Source organism: Mycteria americana, chromosome 4, assembly GCF_035582795.1.
Source record: "Mycteria americana isolate JAX WOST 10 ecotype Jacksonville Zoo and Gardens chromosome 4, USCA_MyAme_1.0, whole genome shotgun sequence".
NCBI lineage: Eukaryota > Metazoa > Chordata > Aves > Ciconiiformes > Ciconiidae > Mycteria > Mycteria americana.
The window spans coordinates 86,025,907-86,046,176 of NC_134368.1; the positions used below are offsets into that span (position 1 = coordinate 86,025,907).

Sequence of the window (20,270 nt, forward strand, 5' to 3'; positions counted from 1 at the left end):
ATCCTAGCTATAAAAGCAAATGCGACTAATGTACTGGAAGAAGCAGTCAATATATATTAAGAAACTAAGAGTACTAGCTGTGAAAGATAATGTATCGCACAGTAAGTACCATGGTGAGGGGACTAGCTAGGCTGCCATAATCCATGGAGGCAGCCAGACAGAAGAACCACTTTCTAGTTATCAACAGCTCACACATGAGATTTTTTTATCTTTCACTCTACGCTCTTTTTGCTCTGCAGATGACAGTTTTGGTGGAGAGAGGATGGGAGCTGGGATATCATTTACCAGACTATAGCCACCTCACTAAATCACGCTGTAACAGAAGCCACGAAGCGGGAAAAGTACACTCTTGCCTCACTGATGAAGCAAACGGATTAAGGTAGGCAGCAGTATATGGCCGGGGTGCTCTGAGAGGTAAGTTGCAATCAGAAGCCACTGCTCTTTCTGCCTCTGAGCCTGCGTGCTCCCCCCCCCTCCCCGCAGATGATACTGATACCAGGTAGCCTTTGTGGAAAGAAAAGTTTCCACAGCCCATGCCAAGATATCTCCTTTATTTCTTCAGGTGACAGCATTTCCTCTGCAAAGGACTGCCAAGTAACGAGCTGTTTATGAACGCGTCTTTAGAGGTGTGGGCTGTTCCCCATCAGGGCCAGCACCGTGAGTGTATTGCCCTACTAGGATGAGATATTTGTGGATTTTCAGTTTTATGTTACACACTTTGTGCTTACATGTTTCTCTCCTTGCTTTCCAAAAATCAAGATTTAAGGGTAAATACATCTTTGTTTTATGATGGTGCAGTGAGCTGCTAACCTCATGAGGTGAATGAGGTTGGTTTCAATTCACAGACGTACACTTCTTTACTGCCCGTCTCAATCAATTTTTGTCCCAGTGAGTAAATGAGCAGTGAAAAGAGTAATGAGATGAGTGAAGGTATGAACAGAAAAATAGCTAGTACAACGTTTAAAAAGAATTCTATAAAACCTACCCACAGAGTAGGATGTGTGAGAAGAGGAAAGGCAGCCGTTTCCTATGCCCAGCCATAGGATGGAGGCTCTGTTCAGGCACCTGACGAGGCAGATGGATAATTAGTGCCGTGGGTCAGGACCCGGGCAGGCACTGCTGGTGACCTGGCAGTTGCCTTTCGGCACTTAACTTTATTTGGAAATCTCTTCCTCCTGCATTAAATAGGTACCGGCAGAGTCGCACAGGTAAGATATACACAGGACCATCTTGCATTAGGGGCTAGGGCGGCAATAAGTGTGCTTGAATTTTTTGTATCTGAACAGGAAAACCTTTAAAAGAACATTTCAAATCCCCCTTTTAGTTGTCTCAAAGTCTGAATTCCCTGCTTTTAAAGGGGATACTGGGCTTTTTTTCCTTCCTCTTTTCTCTCATTAAAAAAATTACTTTTTGTGCACATTCTAGTGCATTTTAGAGAGTTTTTATAAGACAGCTTTGCCAGCTGTCAGCTTCCAACTACACTAAGCTGTCTATGATTTGAGCACCTATTCAGGCAATGGTAACTTTACATTTAATAGTCAATGACAGGTTCTACCTAAACACAAAATATAAATAATGTTCAGGGACTTAATGCACCAAAAGTTAACCAGCTCTCCATAACATCGCATCCGTTTTTTCACAACCTTGTTTTATATTTTGCATAACACTTAAAAGAGGGAGAGGAGGGGAAGCCCTGTAATGAAGGGAGTTGAATGAAATGCCCCGGTAACAACAAACTGAACATTTTCTTGTTTGCAAAAAGTCACTGGTCAGATTATATGACCTCTACTTATGTAGGAATTGATGAGAGTGAGTGTAGCATCATTATTGCATTACAGATTCCAAGTACATTTGTAGACACTGTACTAGTGGAAGGTGTAGATAGGCATCACCTTTCCTACCTCTTCCCATTTGCTCGTCCTCATGCTGCACCCACACGATGCTTGTAACGTCTTTCCATTTTCATTGCACATTCTTCTTACTGCCTTTCTCTCTACCTTCCATGCGCTGCATGTTCATCAAGCTCAATTTGGGTTCATAAAGTTAATAACTTTAACCCCAGTCCAGAGGAAGACAGCCAACCCACAAACATGTCGATAGACATGACAGGCTTAAATTTAAGCAGGTGACTATGGGAAAAAGCCGCAGTGTTCACAGCCAAGCCTGTATTTGAATTACTCTTCCAACAAAAAAACTTCACAAAGTTTTTTGGACAGTGAAACAATAAACTATCACCCTCCTTGAATCCTTTCTTTGACTCCCACCATTTTTTTCAGACAATTAAAAAAAAAAAAATTTCTCTGTTCTCTTCCAGTAGTCAATGCATGACAAGCTTACATCAAATGGGCTAAAATTTGGCCAGGCTGGGGAATGTCAAAGCGAGGCTCAGCAGGGTAGTATGGTTGCAGTCTTTGCTACCGGTCCCGTAATAAGCTGAACAGGTTCCATCATCATGTCCTGTACATTCAGCTTAATTGGCCCGGTCTCTCCAAGGAAAGGCAGCAGTATTGATTTACTGCACTGTATAAATGTGTTTATAGCTTGGCACTAGCACACTTATGCTCACTTTTTTCCAGTGTGGATTTCAAATAAGCCCTTTGCTCAAATGAGTCTATTAACTTTAAAGTGCCTAAAGCTAAAACTGAATTATGAGAGGCAAGCTTTGGGGGTTGCAGCCCAAAACAGCTGGGAAGGGCTCCTGGAGTATTCTGTTAGTACCTGTTGATTTTTAAGCATCACTGGTGGAAAAATATTTAAATAAGTAAAAGCAAACTTGGCGGCGCATGTGGCTTGAGCCTGAGCTCCCTTTGACTTCAGCTGGCGCTCAGACCCATCCGATTCCACGGGATTATTAGAGCAGCTCCTGATTTAAGCCAATGTGAAATCAGAACATAAACCATTCCTTCCTCTTCTTATGAATTTAATTTTGAATAGTCACATTTCCCTGTTTCCATGCTGGGGTACAATAGACTGGGGAGAAGATCATCTAACCGTGGTCCCTCCGGCAGTGTATTCCATGGGTCTGTTTTGGTCTCCAGTGTTTTAAGGAGCTGGGATGCAGCTCCCTTTTCCCTCCCAGCCCAGGGGACTGCACAGAGCTGTTCTCGGAGCCTGCCAGTGCTGCCCTATACAGTGCTGCTGGAGGGGCCGTGCCTCCGCTCCGCACTTGGTACTTTCATGTGTAACAGCAATTATCATCCCTGCAGGGAGAGTTAATCAAGCAGCAAGTTTTAGCGGACCCCTAAGTACCATCCGTAATTACCTATTCCTGCTCAAGATTAGGTCTCTCCAACTAAGAAATAATATAAATTTGTAGTTGCTAATAGTTTGACTTTATCTGGAATAAAAAGGGAACACTTTAATACCCATGGAGAAAAAAAAATTATTTGTAAAGAATAGAATTAAATTAAGGAAAGTAAAATTTAGGATGAATGGCAGGGGTAAAAGAAGCCATAGTAACATCTACTAAACCGTGGAACAATCTCCCAAGGAAAGCAAGTGATGGAGTCCCAGGGTGTGAAGAATTAAAACAGCATCAGGCAAAGCCTCAGGAAAGAAATGCCCGAGGAGGCAGCGGGGACTGGCTGTAACAGTGCCGGGGCTGTGCATGGCAACAGAAAGCCGTGCCACCCGCTTCTGCTCAGACATTTGCAATCTAGCCAGGGCATTGTATGTGGGAAGGCACACTGAATGTACACTGGTCCTGTATTAAAATCTATGCATATTTCTCAGGTAGGTATGATTTGCATAGGTTGAAATCCTGCCTCTGTTTAAACTAACGGGAATTTTACAGGTTAAACAAATACAAAGCCATCAGAGGACACCAGTGACTCTGGCTGATATTTTTCTGTCCCATCCTCAGAACATAATCCATTAAAAAGTCGTCAGACTTACAAGCACATGATTTTTCACGACATTGCTATGAGTTAGAACATGGTTATTACTGGATATTTCTGCTTTAAAAAAAAGAAGTCTCCTTTTGCTTTTACAGTTATCCCTAGTATTCAGCTCTAATATGTACAGGTAGGAAACAAGACACAAAACCAAAGCATTTCTCTCACTTGCTGGAGGAAGAGAAAAATAGAGCTGGACTTGTTGCAGAATAAGAACTAAATGTATTTCTTTGTTATGTTTTATTTTGCTTTTTTCCCAGGGACTTTGTTCATAGTTTCTGGTGGATAATGAGGATGGATCTCCTGATCTGTAGCTGTCTGGGGAATCCCTTTTCTAGAGGAATTTTTGAGCACAATATTATCACAAGTTATAGGCTGATCTGAGGAAGCCTGGCTGCTCTGTCAGTTGGGAACTGCTCCCTTTCCAGTCTGCCATCCATTACAAAATGATGCCTGCCGATTACTTTTTGTGCCAGTGAAATGTTTATGCGATGACTGAAAACAAACCCCTGTGTGTGTACCGAGGTCAGGATGCGATGTCCCATTCTCTATGGAGATTAGCTCGTGTTGCCTTGTTTCTGGATGACAGCCAAGTGAAAGAGCTGCAGACATTACGAAGCGATACAATTATTAATTAAAAATTATAATGTGCTGGCATCACATTATAATATAAATTGAACTTGCAAACTTGTGTGGAGTGCCTAAATTTAGGAAACAGTATTTCTGCTGCAATATTTCTTGGGCCTGCAATGATTCGTAAATACTGGATTTCATAGATGGTCATTCAGATTAAAGGCATTGGGATCAGATGAGGAAAAATTCACTGAACCTGCTTCGTATAACACTCAGACACCTCACTCCATGCACAGCGAGATTTTACCACCCAAAACAAAGGTGCGGAGATGTACTAGTCATGACCCATTTAGCTGTTCTCTGGAGATTTTTGTGTCTGCATAAAAGAAGAAACAAGAGCAGAGAAGCTGCGAGTGAAGAAATAGTCCAAACAGACTGGAGATGGAGCAAGCGTGGGAAGCTGAGGGGCAGAGGGCTGGTGGGCCGAGTCCTGGCTGAACCTGACCTAGAGCTGTGCGAATGAAACCATCTCCCCCGGCTTGACTCCTCCTGGGCTTGAGGAACAGGACCTTTGTCGGTAAAGCAGGATTGCTTTGAAGATACACGGTGACAATACCAATTTTTCTTTGTAACGCAGAATACATGGAGACCCTGGATTTTGTCCAACCACTTAGACCGAAGGCACTTATAGTCGCCTGTCTCTTGCTGCCTGGTATCAGCCATGAGGCAGTGCTGAAGGACTCTTTTCAAAGTCTTGCTGGTTTGGGTCTGTTCAGGGAAAAAAAGTGCCTACTCCCTCCCACCAGGTATGCTGGAGGGCTCAAAAAATAGACATGGAAAAAGCAATGGCCATAGCTACTGTCCTGGCTCTTCTGTAGATGTTGGCTTTTCCATTCACTCAGGTGAGACTACGGCCACTTCACAGTGCACTTCAACTACTGGAATAAGATTGGTGCCATTTATATTTATCTTCTATATGTGTATTTATGTTTGTTATTTTTATATTTTGGAAAGCTTATCCCCTATGATTTTTGCTTTTACTTGCCTGGCCCCCCTTGCATGGTAACTCTCTTCCAGTATTTCCCATCATGATTCAGAGTGGGTGTTTGATTAGCCAGCGGCTGGGGCTGCACAAGGTGGGAGCCCCAAGATCTCCCTAGACCTCTGCAGCTGGCTGGGTGACCCGAGGGAGGTTCCTCGCTCAGCCCCTTTTATAGTTGTAGAGATAATAATAGAGATTGGCCTCTCCTATTTAAAAGGGCTCAGGACTCTCAGCTGGAATGTTGTCCTGCTTTCTGTAGTGTATCTGTGTCTCCTCTCTCTTTCTCTGGTGTATCCATTACCTTGATATTAAAGGGTTTTCATTGCAAAGAAGTGGGGTTTCCTTTTGTTTGTTTTGGTTTTAAGATCAGAATATTTTTTTCAGTTTACCACAAAAACGATCAGTGAAAGGTTATATACCTATATATCTCTCTCTTGCTCCAAAGGAAGAAATGTTGTCCGTGGCAATTCACACACTCTATTAACTAAGAAGTGTAGGTAGACCTTGGAGATACAGCAGCCATGTGTAATCATCAGAAAAATCCGTCCTGCTCAGCCACATTGCCTCAGGAGAATACAAACGCCAAAATGCTGTGACCTTCATGAAGCTGGGGCTCCTGGTAGCACACCGTTATTTCTTCATTTGTGGGAAATGGAGGCAACGCTTCAGCAAAGCAGGCACTCAAATCGCATCACATCCCTGCTGTGCACAGGTTCACCAGAGATGTCTGATCCAGCCAAAATGTGGTAATCAGCCGGGGACACAAGATGAATAGTTGTGATGGAAGATGAATCTTTCATTTGCTCTTTATATTTTCTGCCTTTTCTTTGGGTTTGTTTTCCTCTCTTTTCTTCCTTTGCAATTGTCAAGGAAGCATCTGTGAGTTTCATTAAACAAATGTTACACATTAAAAACCCATTGCTGCCTGCCAGAAAGGAAAATGGCATCTTATTTGAAAACAATATGTAATTGTTATTGCTGTCTTGTTGCAAGTTACGCCCTTGAAAAATGATAGGGGCTTATTTAGTAGCAACCAATGATGAGGAAAAGCACTATAACTAAAGCAGAAAATTAACTGTTGCGTTATCTTTGGGAAATACAATACAGGGTTTCAACCACCATTATACAAGCGCTCAGTATATTGTACTCTGAGATGTGTTTACGATCACTTCAAGGAAACAGTACTCAAAGGACAGAATAACACATTTTTCCATGATGCTTTTGTCCGTCTGTCTCAACATTGGAGTCATAAACGTTCAGTCTGGTGAAACACACGGAGGTGCTGAGATAGCGTCTGTCCAACAGACATTCTGGTCGTAATTCATACTCCATTTCACGTACAGGCCTTGCGGCAGCGGTGGAAATTCAGGTCCTAATTGAGATAGCACGACTAAAGTGATTTGAGTAACAGACCTACTGCAAATATTGTAACACTGTCTTGGAGAATGCCTATAGGTCCAATGCTGATATGCTATGCCTATAAGTACAGTAAGTTGCCACCCTCAACACCTATACTGCCAGGCAACACATCTAACAGTCACTTATAGATTTTTATTGTTCTTTTTAAGTGTTTCCATCTTAATGTATTTTGTATTGCCTTTTATTTTAGGGGGTTTTTTTGCTTTTATTTTATATTTTATTTAATTCATATTAATTAATATTAACAGATTTTTACAAAGCAAATCGCAAAACACGGAAGAGGACTACTCATCACAGTTCCATACTGTTGGAAACCCCTTGGAAACCTGGCATTAATTTGTGCACACTAGCAAAGCCCATCTCTCAGTAGAACTTTAGCCCCTATTTTTCCCAGTTACCTGCTATTTATTCAACAAGCATTTCATGCCAGTGTATATAATTTTTCCCCTCACACTTCAGAGAAAACCTATAAATACATTTTTATCATAAATTATGGGAGGATTTTGTAAATGCTGGGTAAAATAGTATACAACAAATTGTGGGAGCTAGTGTAAAGTTATTATCCTTGTTGCTCATCCAAGAGGGTTGGGACCATAATTCAGAAGTGGTGAAAGCCCTGGTCACAGTAGAAGTTTATTTTTAACTACAGTACCATAACCAATAGTCACAGAAGAAAAGAGCTCTGAAAAAAAAGCTGTAATAGAGTTTTAGCCAGACTTTCCACCTTGTACTGTTACTAATTGTCCTGTTACTACAGTACCCCTTTAAAAGTCTAATGAGCTTTTTATTTTAAAAATTATTATAATTTAATTTATAATTTTAAATTATTATAGTAAAAGAAACTCTGACCTTGGATGATGTGATTTTTCCCAATAGCTGATTAAGTCTTTGGAATTCCAAAACAGGGCTGAGTGAAATGCTCCCATTTCCATCTTGCCTCCATCTCTAACAAACAAACCGACGCCCATGATGATTATAATTCATTATTTGTATTGTGATAGTATCAAAGCACTCCTTTCCTAGGGTAGAAACTGTCAGATGAGGTCCAAAAACCTCTGCCCAGAGATCACAGGTGCATGATGAGAGCTGAATGCTTAGGGTTGATACAGCAAAGCTTCATCTTATGTAAAAACCTCTGGAGATCCCCTACTCATATTTTGGTGCCTCTGAAACAAAGCCCTGAGCAAATGCAAGTCTGTGATGGCAATCTGGGAAATACGGGATAGCACGTAGTGCAGGTACATCATATTTATTGCCAGCTGACCCATGGTTCCTACGTCATCCTTAGGCACTCAAGCGCCGTGTTAAACCTCTCGTTCTCTACGTTGCACCCTCTGAATCGTCTTCTTGGTAACAGCTAATGCTTCAGCCAGCAAAGAGCATTTCTTCTTTCATGACTTTGAGTTGATCTATGGAAAATGCTCACACTTCCCGACATGGCCTGCCAGGTGAAACTCTTCAGAGATCTTCTCTCAGGGAAGGCTCTGGGAATGTTCTGGTCAGGAGCTAGGCACGCTTACTTTGAATATTACAGCCTCAGAGTGGAAGAATCTCTCCAGTTTTGGACTCTGAAGCCGGGGGAGCTGCAAAGTTGCTTTTTGAATTGCACATCTAAACTTTACAAAACATTCCTCTAATTGCTAAAGCAGGAGGGAAGGTCTAACAAATTTTCCTTTAACCAGACTTCTAACTTAAAAATCCACATAAAAATTGTAGCTTACATATCCATATAAAATTTGTCTTCTGAAGTATTTATTCATTCTTCTAATATATATTTTTTCAGATTACTGATTTGAAAAGAGCAAATTTAGTATTCTCTGTTTGACCTCAGGAAATACCAAAATATGCTTTAATGTAGAAGAAAAGATTCTGACTAATTTTAAAAAGTGAAATACAAGCAGAATCGTGTTTGCCCATCTCATCTTGCCAGTCCTATGCAACGAGCAGCCACTGGTGATGCTGGATCTTTTTTCCCAGAGCGGGGTGCTGGATGTGAGCTGCGTGTAAGAGCCTGGTGGGTTAGTTTGGATAATGACTAAACAGCGACTCAGCACAGTGCTGCTTACTGAGACAGCAACGCTAAGTGATTTGGCCAAGCCAAATTTCAAGCGTCTAGAAGCCAAGTTCCTAGGACCTCGTTGGCAAGAGAAGAGGCTAATACATCCATCATTATAAAAGGTGGCTGTGAAGAATTTGTCCATGCCCGCCCACTGGTGAGAAATTTCCATATACACTGTATAGCAGTCGATGTCATTATACCACATAGACTGTAACCGAAACTAGCAGTGGAGCTTGTCTTTATGAAGATTGATCTACCATTAGTAGAATATAAATATGACTGAGTGTAATGGCCTAAATCCCTGACAGCCTCAGGTTTGCCAGCAGTGGATTTCCATACGTTTTCAGCTGGGAATTGGGAACATTGGCCAAGCACAGAGCATTTAACGTGCTGCAGACGGTGCCTCAAGATTTCCTGTGCACACGTGCGCAGAGGAGCGGTGGTTGGGAAAAGCTTCTTTTCCACCTTCCTCGAGACACTGGTGGAAGAGGAATTCTGCCTGTTGTATTCAGGGTGTCAAGCACTTTGCAGAGGTCCCATAAAGGCACCTCATCGCCTTTGCCGTAACACCTCATAGCCCCTTGTTAGCTCTTCTCTTTTTATGGTCCTGTAGGTAAAAGGGTTCATCTTATTTAAATATCCCTGAGGCTACAAGCAAGAAACTATTGAACTGCATAAGAAAAAACTTGAATACAAAAACAGATGCGTACGTTTGCCTTGGGGATAAATGTGTTATGATACGGGGCGAAACTCTGCTCCAGCTCTATCGAACGGCAATGCAAAGCAGTCCCAGCGCAGCCGGAACATTTCTGAATTGACGTCAGGCTGAAGGAGAGCAGCGTTTGTCCTAGGGTTATCATCAGGCCCCTCACAATCACATTTTCACTTATTCCGTGTGGATGGGGACCTGTTGACAATTCCCTGGATTTCAATTTGGAAGAAAGAGTTTCATGTTTGACCTTGTATTTCCAACGCCATGTGTCTGCCTGCCTCGCCCACACACTTTATATCGATCCTGTTCCCTTTCATTTACGTTACATGTGATGTAAGCTATAGTAGCAACGCCTGCTCTTTCTTCTGCTTTCTTTTTGGCTTAGAGCATTATCAAGTGGTCCCTGGTTTTAGTTTCCGCATTCACTTCAATGCTTTCATAAAACTGCCTTGGCAAATTTGGGTGACCGATAAGGGGTGAACTTTCTCCCACCCTCAGCTGCTCCAATCTGGATTTTTAAAATCCCTTTGGACTGAACAAATGCAGAAGATATTATTGACAATTTTCAAATAGTTCAAAGCTTTTTCATACATAAATACTCAGAAAGCCAGCGTTTTATCTGAACCTAATCCAAATGCTCTGAAAACTTCTGAAGGCCTCACAAGTATGAAGATAACCTTTCTCACCTTCACTAGGAGGAGGGGACAACTCCTAGCAGTGGCGATAGCATTGCTCACAAGAAGCTAATGTGGCTTTCTCCAGCCACTGGTAGAAGACATCCCAGGGCTAAATATATTGATATCCATTTAGTATCTGAAGCACCTACTCATAGTGATAGAGGCCACACGTGGGTGGTGTGTGGTACCCATCTTGGGTGTCCCTCAATATCTTGTTTGTAAAACTTTTATGTTCTAGTAAGTCATTAAAAAAACCTGATCATCTCTAATGTGTCCTCAATGTCACATAAGGATTAAAAGTGAGAGAAACAAAGACATTACCAAGAAATCAGCTGGGTACTAAGTTCCCCTGGAAGGCATGAGGAGTGACAGACACTCGAGTCTAAAAAGTGGTAGCTGAGAAAGGCAACGTATAGATGGGAATGAAGGGCTACCTTGACAAGAAGCAATCTAGCAAGTTTTGACTCTGCTGTGATTGGCTTTGGTTTTTCCATCACATTTGAGACCCCCCCAAAAAAAGAAAAATAAGCCAAGTTATTTCCATGTAAGCATGTTAAATAACTGGCATCTTTCCTGAAATCTTGTAAAACGAATTGCAGCTCTGCGCAATTAAGTCAACTGGGTTATAGTATCCTGCAAAATTAGAGCTCTATAATGGGAGTGTTGACAAACCCTTCACTGTAGCAACACAGTGGTGCCCACTCAGAGATCGAAGCAGAGCTCCTGGGAAATAATTAAAGAACATTTTGGTCAGTTTGTGATGCAAATATGAATTTTTCAGGTTATGCAGAAATAAACTGGAAACCCACAGAACATCAGCAGAAAAGACTAAGTAACGAGACTGACTGATATTTGTCCAAATAGGCCTGAAAGGAAAAGAAGATGCTGGGAGGAGAGAGGACAGGAAGGTTTCTGAGTAGCTGTGGTTCAGGAAAATATCTCTCTCTGTCTTTCTAATCTTTTATTTTTGTAGTCTGATGCTGGAAACAAAACTAACCCATCTTTTCATTAATCCTACGTCCTTCTCCTTCTTCTGGAAAAATGACACCAATTACGACTTTAGATTCACACTTTACTAATTCAGAATCTTGTTAGAGAACAGCATTTGCATATTCAAATGTGTTATTTTCACTAGCCTGTGGCTATACTCTGTGTCAAGCCAAGCTTTTCTTACGTTACCTTTTAACGGTGCTACGCATAGTAGAGTCTGTTCATTACATAGACCATTTCCAATTCCAATTACTGTGAATTAAATTCAAGCAATTTCAGTGAAATCAGTAGAGACCACCTAGATTTAAACAGATATATCTGACGCAAGAAGACAACTTTCTACTGTAATCTAGCTCATCAAGTTCACTAATGACTGAATGAGGTTTAGAAAAGCGTTCCCTCCAGCTAAGCATACTAATTCCTAAATGAAATGCATCCTACTCTCTGCTGACATGATGAAATAATGGTCAACGATAATGTTGAATAACTATATCCAAGAGTTAACTCTCTCATGCATACTTTTCATACTTAGCTAGCTCTAAGCTAGCTCCAACCACTCAACTGTGTAACTTTTTGCTTCAAGAAGCAAATTTAGTGCAAAAATTGATTTAATAATTGTTGATATCTATCTAACAAAGCAATCTTTTGTTTATTTTGTCAACATGGTAAATTTAGGAGGTAGCTGGCCTTCAGGGGACACTCTGGATAAGAAAACAGTCAAACTGAAAATCAAGACTTGAAAACTTAAAAGACATAAACTACAGGCAGGAGTCAAGTCATAAAGTCTCTTCTTTCTCTCCTTTCCCAGTCTTCCTCACACAGCTACAGATCACTAAAGGAGTGTTTTGAACATTTCCACAAGTGCAAGCATTTGGACAGAATGAATGGGTGAAGGAAATGTATTTTAACAATTAGTCCATACATGGGGGGTCTCCTCCTAGTCAAAGGTGCAAGCCTGAAAAATTAAGAGCTGTGAAGTAGATACAGCCACAAGGTGTGAAGAAGACACAGTCATGTTTAAATGACTTTTATCACTTTTTGTATATACCGATCTTTAAAACAGTATTGGTTAATGATACAGTGTATTTTCTGATGTACCCTGGAGTCCCTAATTAGTGCTTAAGCCACTTGAAGGGATTATTCAATTTTTAAATAATTTCTGCAGCTAAATGAGGGAATCCCATATTCCTAATGTCGGCTGCATGAGCGTTCTTGCAATTGCTTCTGGTTTGAGTCGCCTGATGCAGTGAGTTTCCTATTTCATGAACTATTGTGAGAGAAAATCATGTGCTAAAGGTGTAACCCAGCAATGAATCAGTAAATAGCTATTTCTCTGAAGATCAGCTCATTAAGAAGCAGACATCTGAATGAAATAAGGTTCCTGGGGAGTCTGTGGCACCAGACGTGCCAGAAAGAGAGGCATGAAACCTTGTTATATGCCATGACCAAGCAAAAGGAATTTTTACCTAGGCAGGACTCGTGGTTAATATTCTGCTCTTGTGCTTTGCTCATTGAAGCCCCAGCTTGCTTTTGTTTATGATCTGGTTCTTGTTCAGCACATTTACATGCAACCAACTGTTGAAGTGGCTCAGTCACCCCTGGTACAAAATGGAGCTGAGCTGAAATGCTAAAGGCTGGAGCTTTGTTTGCAACATGAAGAAAACCCAAACAAAAATATCAGACCTTTTTTTTTTTTTTTCTTTGACAAAAGCCTTAATGATAGCTTCCTTATTCAATAGAATACTGTTGTATGGATATATTACTGTTGGTTAAAAGACTCCGAGATTATTTAGGTTTTACCTAACTTTTTTTACTTTTAATTAATTTGTTAGTTGGAGATAGCTGAATGACACAGCATTTGTTTAACTGAGCAATACACAGCAACATTCACAGCTTAATTAAATATTTCACAGGCCAATCTCTAATCGTGATACAAAAAGACCAAAAGAAAATTAAATAATCTTAACTCTGTTAGCCAATTTCTTGGAAAAGAAGAGCAGGCTCTGTTAAGACATATGGCAAGCAATCTTTTCTGCAAAACAGCAAACTAAAACACAGCACTACTACCATGTGTTGAGACGCTCTCCTTTTGCACGATAGATTTAAAAACACACGCTCTCCACAAGCAGCAGGTATGCAACTTGAGCGCTTGCACCAGGGTTTTAACACATAATGTGACTACAATGAATTGAAAGGAAAGGGAGAAAGGCAGGAAAGGGGATGAAATACCATGAATTAAAATCGCTATTTCCCCAACAGTTTTTTTAATTGTTAACTCATAAGCTGGAAATTTGTGAAATGTGACAAATAAGGAAATACTTGAGAATGCCTGCTGCACTCACATGTGTCTCTGCCAACACGTGTGTAAGTAGCAATAGGTGTCAGCATGACGTTCAGCTGAATTAAGCACCCATTCTAGCTGGAGTGAGGAATGAAGCCATAGATTTAGTTGCTGTAAATCTGCCAAAGTTTGGGGTTTTTTTCTTATTTCGTGGCTCCATTACCTAATCATCCTGTTGTGATATACACATACTGTATGCAAAAAAGTATAACACCTACTTTTTTGCATACAGTATGTGTATATCTATGGAAGCCACTATATATATTGCTATTTGGTCTGTTTAGCAGACATTACCCAACAAGTGAATGAAGACTATAATTTCAAATAACAATAGTTTTATCTGGACCAACTTCTATGCTATGGTTATGTTATTTATGATAATCCCGGCTTCACAGAAGCAGGCTGAAGGAGGTGCGTGGGGGAATCCGCTGGAGGCAGAATGGCAGCGCAATGGTACAGTGATCTATTTGTTCATATTTTGCTATTGCATATTTGAAAAGGTCAGACCCAACTAAAACTGCCAAGATACGATATTCCTCTGAGAGGAAGAACATGGTTTATGTGTCTCAGCTTTGCCAAAAAACTATGGAAACCAATGCTTCATTTTGTGAATAAAGATGTAGGCACAAATACTGCCTCAAGCAGGGTGAAGACCACCCTTGGGCAGAAGTGTTTAGGAGTTGCAGTGGTGAAAGGTTGGGGGTGTGCTTTGTTTTGCAGAACATTTGGGTGTGTATAACAGGCCTGTCTAAACAGAATTGGTGTGTCTGATGGCTGATCCAATATTCCAAGGAGGTCCTCTATTCAGAACTTGTTTTCCTTCCACACTTACCCTACTTTGTGTATTGTGCTAGATTATACTGGTTTCATAAGTGGCAGTCACAGTTACCGTCCATCTGGATATGTTTTGAGGCTCTATAAAGTTTTAACAACTGTGAAGGGGGAAAAATACTAAAGTATGCAGCCAGTCTGAAGTGGTTATCTTGAGATTTAACCTACTGTCGCCAGGAATGCACAAAGCACGCTTCATAGTCAACGTAAAACTTATTTAGATCTGTAGCCTTAATAATACAGCCAGAAGTATTCTCTTATAAGAGATTATCTCTGTATCTGTAACCTCTTAATGAACAAAAATAGTTATAATTACAATATCAAAATCATAGTAACACATCTCTACACATTTAATCTTGATTCAGGGCATGTATAACTGAATCGGATGCTTGGTTAACTCTTGCACTTGTCCTGTTGCTTGCTTTTTAATAAGGAGATTTTATGCTTTTCAATATCCTTTAATAAGAGTTTGGTTTGCTATAATTTATTCTCATGATTCATTATGGAATGCCAATCAGTTCTCAAAATGCTTGTACGTGCTTGTCACGTTTTTTCACGTTTAAAAAGTCCTCTCTTCTATTTTGGATTTTTCAGTGCTTAATAATAATTTTTTTTAAGAAAAAAGCACTAACAACAATATACAGGATAAGCTTAAATTTCATATATATATATCATGACAAAGAACAGTTGTTACCAATGAAATAAATGTGATATATGTGATCAGACAAGCCATACCAATAAATATTTCAAATAAATATTTCAAAAACCTATTACTGGTATTTATAATTCCACATCCTGAATTCCACATCCCAATTCCTGATATTTCCAGCAAATACAGCTTTCAGTTCTCAGACTTTCCTGATTTGAGGAGTAAGATCCCAAATTCCACAGAATGAAATTCCCCAGTAGATTCACTAGCCCATTACAGTAAGTGGAAAGAAAAATAGATAATGCTCATTTTTTGCAAAAATTGTGTGCACAGAGAAACATTTTGGTAAATCCACACACTACATTAGTAACCTGCAGATCTAGATACAGCAGATTTTCCTTTGGGAAACGAAAAAATGTTATCCCAGACTAGCTTACCCTGTCAATCTTTAACTCTCACCTCTGTGATGATAGATTATCTGTTTTCAAACATCTGGCTAGGCAAGAGCGTGGTTCTGCAAATAAACTCCTCGGGTGCACATCCTGATTCTGTGGAGTAGGCCTTTTGAAGTCAGTAAGGTTTCGACTGGTCATCTTTAAGTTTAAAAGTAGGCAAGTACCTGTGGCAGGGTCAAAAGGACACATCAGGGCTTTAGGACCACATCTCTCTAAACTACTGCCTTCATGGCATCAGATAACACACAGCTTAACTGGTTTCCTCTAGAGAGCCTGGGCTGCTTGCATACTGCTCAGAAATAAGCACCGCTGTATTTTATACACAGCCGTGGCTCTCTTTACGTAGAGCCGGGCCATCACACGTGAACACAGAAAAGCACAGGACGCTCGCCACCACTTTTTGTTCAGCCCAGCCCCTGGAGCTGCTGCAGGCGCTGGCACGGCTCGGGGCTCTCGGCTCAGCTCCTGCTGCAGGTCGGCACAGCCCGGGGCAGCCAGAGCTCCTGCCAGCCGCAGGGCCTGCCAGCAGGGTGGGACAGGCAGGCTTCCCGTGGATGGTGGGCGACTGCAGCCCACAACTCCCAGCATCGAATTGTAAACCTGTTACGTTCAGGATGATACCAATGAATGGTGTACAAGTGTACAGACACGGGTGCCAGGCCTGTGCTACGCTGGGGTTCGCCAGTCTGAGAGGAGATTTATTGGTACAGCACGTCCAGCTGGATCTCGAAGCTGGATCTGTCATGCCTTTCTGCTCAGCGAGCAGTACAAAAGGATGTGGGACATGCCAAGTCCTGGTCCCCAGCATGCCAGTACACTGCCCCAGTACTCTAGCCTTCAGTCAGCTCCAAATCACGCTGTTGCCCAGGTTTGCTTTCAGCTGGGCATTTTTTGCTCCTGATGTATTGATGACTACATAGCAGAAGAGAAGCCAAATTACACAAAACTGTCTTGTTCTGATATATTGGGCAGTTAGTTACCATCAGCCCCCAGAGCAAAATAATACCTGGGCTGAGAACAGTGTCAGGACTCTTCACACAGCAGCTGAAACTGTGCCTGCAATTGCAAGTGTGATTTAAGGCTCTCTTGTTCATATACAGCTTTTTGGTACTTCATCCTTTGGCTATCCCAGCTAGGCCGATAAATTTTTTTGTTTGCCATTTCTAAGCGAGGATTAAACCACGTTGGGCTGGAGAAAACCTCTCCTGCTGGGGGAGGAAAACAAAAAAGTTCCTGCAAGACTATCGTAAAGCAGAGATACTGTTAGAACAGTGAAGGATTTTCCCGTAGTTTCTTAGTACCCATCTGCAATAAATTTTTATGAGGGTTTGGAGGAAATAGAGGTCTAGGCTAACCAGCAGGTTCAGTGGTTTGGGAAGCTGTGCAGCATAGTTACTGGCAAATCTTTGTTTTATCCATTCTGACAGGTTCTGCCATATTATACTGGTATTTATTTTTCTAATGCAATATTATAAATCATTGTCAGGTCATCAGCATTCCCACAGTCTTCCAAAGTATTTTTGTGTCTGCCAAGGGTTCCCACCAGACCTATAGACCTATAGGATGCTATATAAGCTCCTTTAATGGAGCATGTAGTGCTGAACTGTGCTCTGCTTGCAACATTCTCGCTCAGAGGAAAAGGTATAAGGAATGAGCTGGTCCCAAGAGTTATGGCTTAAGGATACCACGAGACTTGTATTAAAGACCACCTCCGTTAATAATATGTCTTAAACCATCATAGCAAAGTAAACCAATATTTTATTTAAAGAAAAGCTTTTTTCCTTTCACTGTTCACTTAAGAAAGGCTGATCAATTAATTCGGTTAATAAGATGGTAAGTCATCCTGTTATTGTACTGCACATGCTATACTCTCTTCAATGTAAATGTTTCATATGTATTTACAAATTAAAAGCTCTTCACTCCTCTAGGTTAAGCAAGTCCCGTTGGTTCCATTTTATTTACAGGGGAGCCATGATTAAGGTTGGCCTAAGGCCAAATTAAGCCATGATTAAGGTTGGCCTAAGGCCAAATTTAACATTCTATCTGAGGACCCTCTAAAGTAAAGTAGGACTTTCTAAAGTAAGACAGCAGGAGACTCAAATCCATGCCAGCCTCCAGAGGACCATCCTCCAGCTGAGAACAGCTGGAGTGCAATGTGTGCTGGCCACGTGTCCTCCTTTGCCTTGTCGTTCAGCCCAATGCGAGTCACCTTTCTTTTCCTTTGGGTGAGTGAATGTTTCCCTTCTTCTTTTCCTAAACTGTGGTGGAGCACTTTCAAGAAATGTTAAAATATAAAATAGAATTAAGTTCACTCATTATTTTGTGAGAATCTTACTTATCTCTAGGAGCTGAAATTATTGACTCTACCACCTAATAACATGACAAAAGTCCCAATAATAGGAAATGGTGTCTTGGATGCCGGGTTACCAGCGTCATATGGGGTTGCTTATGCCGTACCACAGCAATGCTGCAATGCTCTTGTGCTGCCCTGCTTTGCTAGAGGCTAGGAGATCAAAGCTACATCCATGCTAAATGATTTGAAGTAAACCAGGCCCTTTATTTTCAGACCATCTCAAGGGCTTTTGAAAGCGGGAGGAAACAAAATGACAGTTAATGGATCGAGGAGGGCCTGACCTGAGGATAAGGTTAAGTGGTGTAATAATCTCCATACTGAACTTGGTGCTGTATAGCAGCTTCCCTAATGTGCTTGGTCACAAGGTGAACCACGCTGAGCAAACCTCACAGATTTTCTGCCCATACTGCTTAGAGCAAAGCTTAGGGTTCTGTTAAACATGGGAACCCTCCCCTAAAACACTTTCCTTTTTATTCATTAAAGACTACTTTCCTCCACGTTACACTCACTGATAACCTTGCCATATTTCTCATTCACTTCTGTGCACTGTCCTTTCTTTAGTGCTCTGATATTTGCCTCCAACAGCAAAAGCTATCGCATTTTCTAAAGCTAAAACATTTCTTAGTTAGATTATAGGCTTTCTTCTTTGAGAATCATAAACGTTAATGCATGAGTTCTCTTTGTTTGGCTTTGTTGTTAGGGAAGGGAATGGTCTGGCTGAAGAATGTTTCTTTTCAAAGACTGTTGGAGGGGCATATCAGTCCAATATTTTTTTTTTTCCTCTTTGAAAGAAAGATAAAACTAGCTAATGAATTGCAGAGTTTCTCTAGGCAATGGCCTCTTTATGCTTGTTGTTAAGACCAGCGTAGGCAATATTATCCACAAACCTCATTAAGGAAAAATGTTTTAATGTCCTTCTCTCAGAGACATTACACATGTCTTCCCAGTGCAGGAAAAAATAGCTGAGCTAAATTTGGAATTTCTCTGAAATAAGAAAGAGACTCTCAGCTAAGAGAAGAATCCACAAGGATTTGTTCCCTGATGGCTTGGGAATGATTTGTTTCCAACATGTCCCAACTCAACCCAGCAATATTCTTGGTATACCACTGGGTTGGAGAAGCTCTTTACCTTGCAAGAATAACACCAACTTACTCTCACTGACAGACGATGGTATTTCAACATGTAGAGAAGCAATAGTCATCTGATTAAAAAAACCCAACCAAACCAGTGAATAGATGTAGGAAAGCTTATTGTGCTGAAGACAAAATGTGAAGGAAACTCTGCTCACGCCTCATGCAGGGCTCATCACTAAGCAAGATGACAGATGTAGTGTCGTCAGTTCAGGATGATATATGAAGTAATAAGCAAAACTGAAAGTAGCTACATTGAAATACTATCTGCTATCTGAATACACTATCTGAAGTTTCAAAAGATCAGGATATGGAACTGATAACAGGATCAGTCAAAAGAAACACTGGGGTAGGAGACCAGCATTTGGTATGTAGACAAGGAAGGACTTTCATCTGAGCTAAGAAAAGCAGATGGAACTTGAATAGTAGGCTACATGGCCAAGTAGATGGCCAAGAAAAATGGAAAGGAATTGAAAAACAGAAAGAATAAAAATAATCCTTCTAAGAAAGTTACTGATCTCCTAGATAGGGTGAAAAGGCTACTAAGAAATGGTTTTGGAAACGGTGGCAGCCGCAATCAAAAAGTCTACTGTATTCATAACAAAGGAACACAGATATTCTGCTCTGACTTGTCTGTGAGCTGTACAAGTAAGAAGGGAAGTACAATTAGAAGTTTGAGAGAGATTTACAAAATAACCCCCCCTTTTAAGTTTAGGTGCTCATATGAGTGAAGGAAAGGAGGGAGGGGATTCAGAAGTGGATACAAGTTGTTTATAATGCAGGCATTGAAGATAGTATGGTTTGGTTTTGTTTGCATTCAGAAAAGACATCTGAATAACCTGTCATCTCAGCCAGTCGTTCCATAAAACTCATCCTTCTTTCCTAAAGAAGTCATGTGTGATTGATCTCTGAAGCAACTGCTGAGTTACAAGCCCACAAATAGCATGGGATTTCTGTCTGTTAATGTTCTCCAGCAAGCTTAGCCTTTTCATTTAATTTAGACTGTAGTTGTCAAGGCTCATGTTTTCAGCTCTGGAAATCCTTTGTGTGGCCCATTGAGTTGGCCAAGGGAATCACTGTATAAATGCACTTAAAGGATTTTGTGTCAAGGGATCTTCTCTCCTATTTAAGCCTCAAAAGGTCCAT

At 40.9% G+C, this 20,270-nt stretch overlaps 2 long non-coding RNA genes across 5 annotated transcripts in view; one reads left to right on the forward strand and one right to left on the reverse strand.

Annotated features, from left to right (window-relative positions):
* LOC142409518 (uncharacterized) overlaps nucleotides 1–20,270 on the reverse strand; it is a 77,115-nt gene that overhangs the window by 25,296 nt on the left and 31,549 nt on the right. Inside the window, exon 4 of one of the 4 annotated variants that reach the window (XR_012775663.1) lies at nucleotides 4,415–4,495. The exons of the other annotated variants lie outside the window; for them this stretch is intronic. This is a non-coding gene — a long non-coding RNA (uncharacterized LOC142409518). The remainder of the gene's footprint in view (nucleotides 1–4,414; nucleotides 4,496–20,270) is intronic. 4 annotated transcript variants of the gene reach the window in all.
* Nucleotides 217–4,422, forward strand: LOC142409520 (uncharacterized). The gene is made up of 3 exons (XR_012775669.1): nucleotides 217–379; nucleotides 563–657; nucleotides 4,154–4,422. It is a non-coding gene; the product is annotated as an uncharacterized LOC142409520 (long non-coding RNA).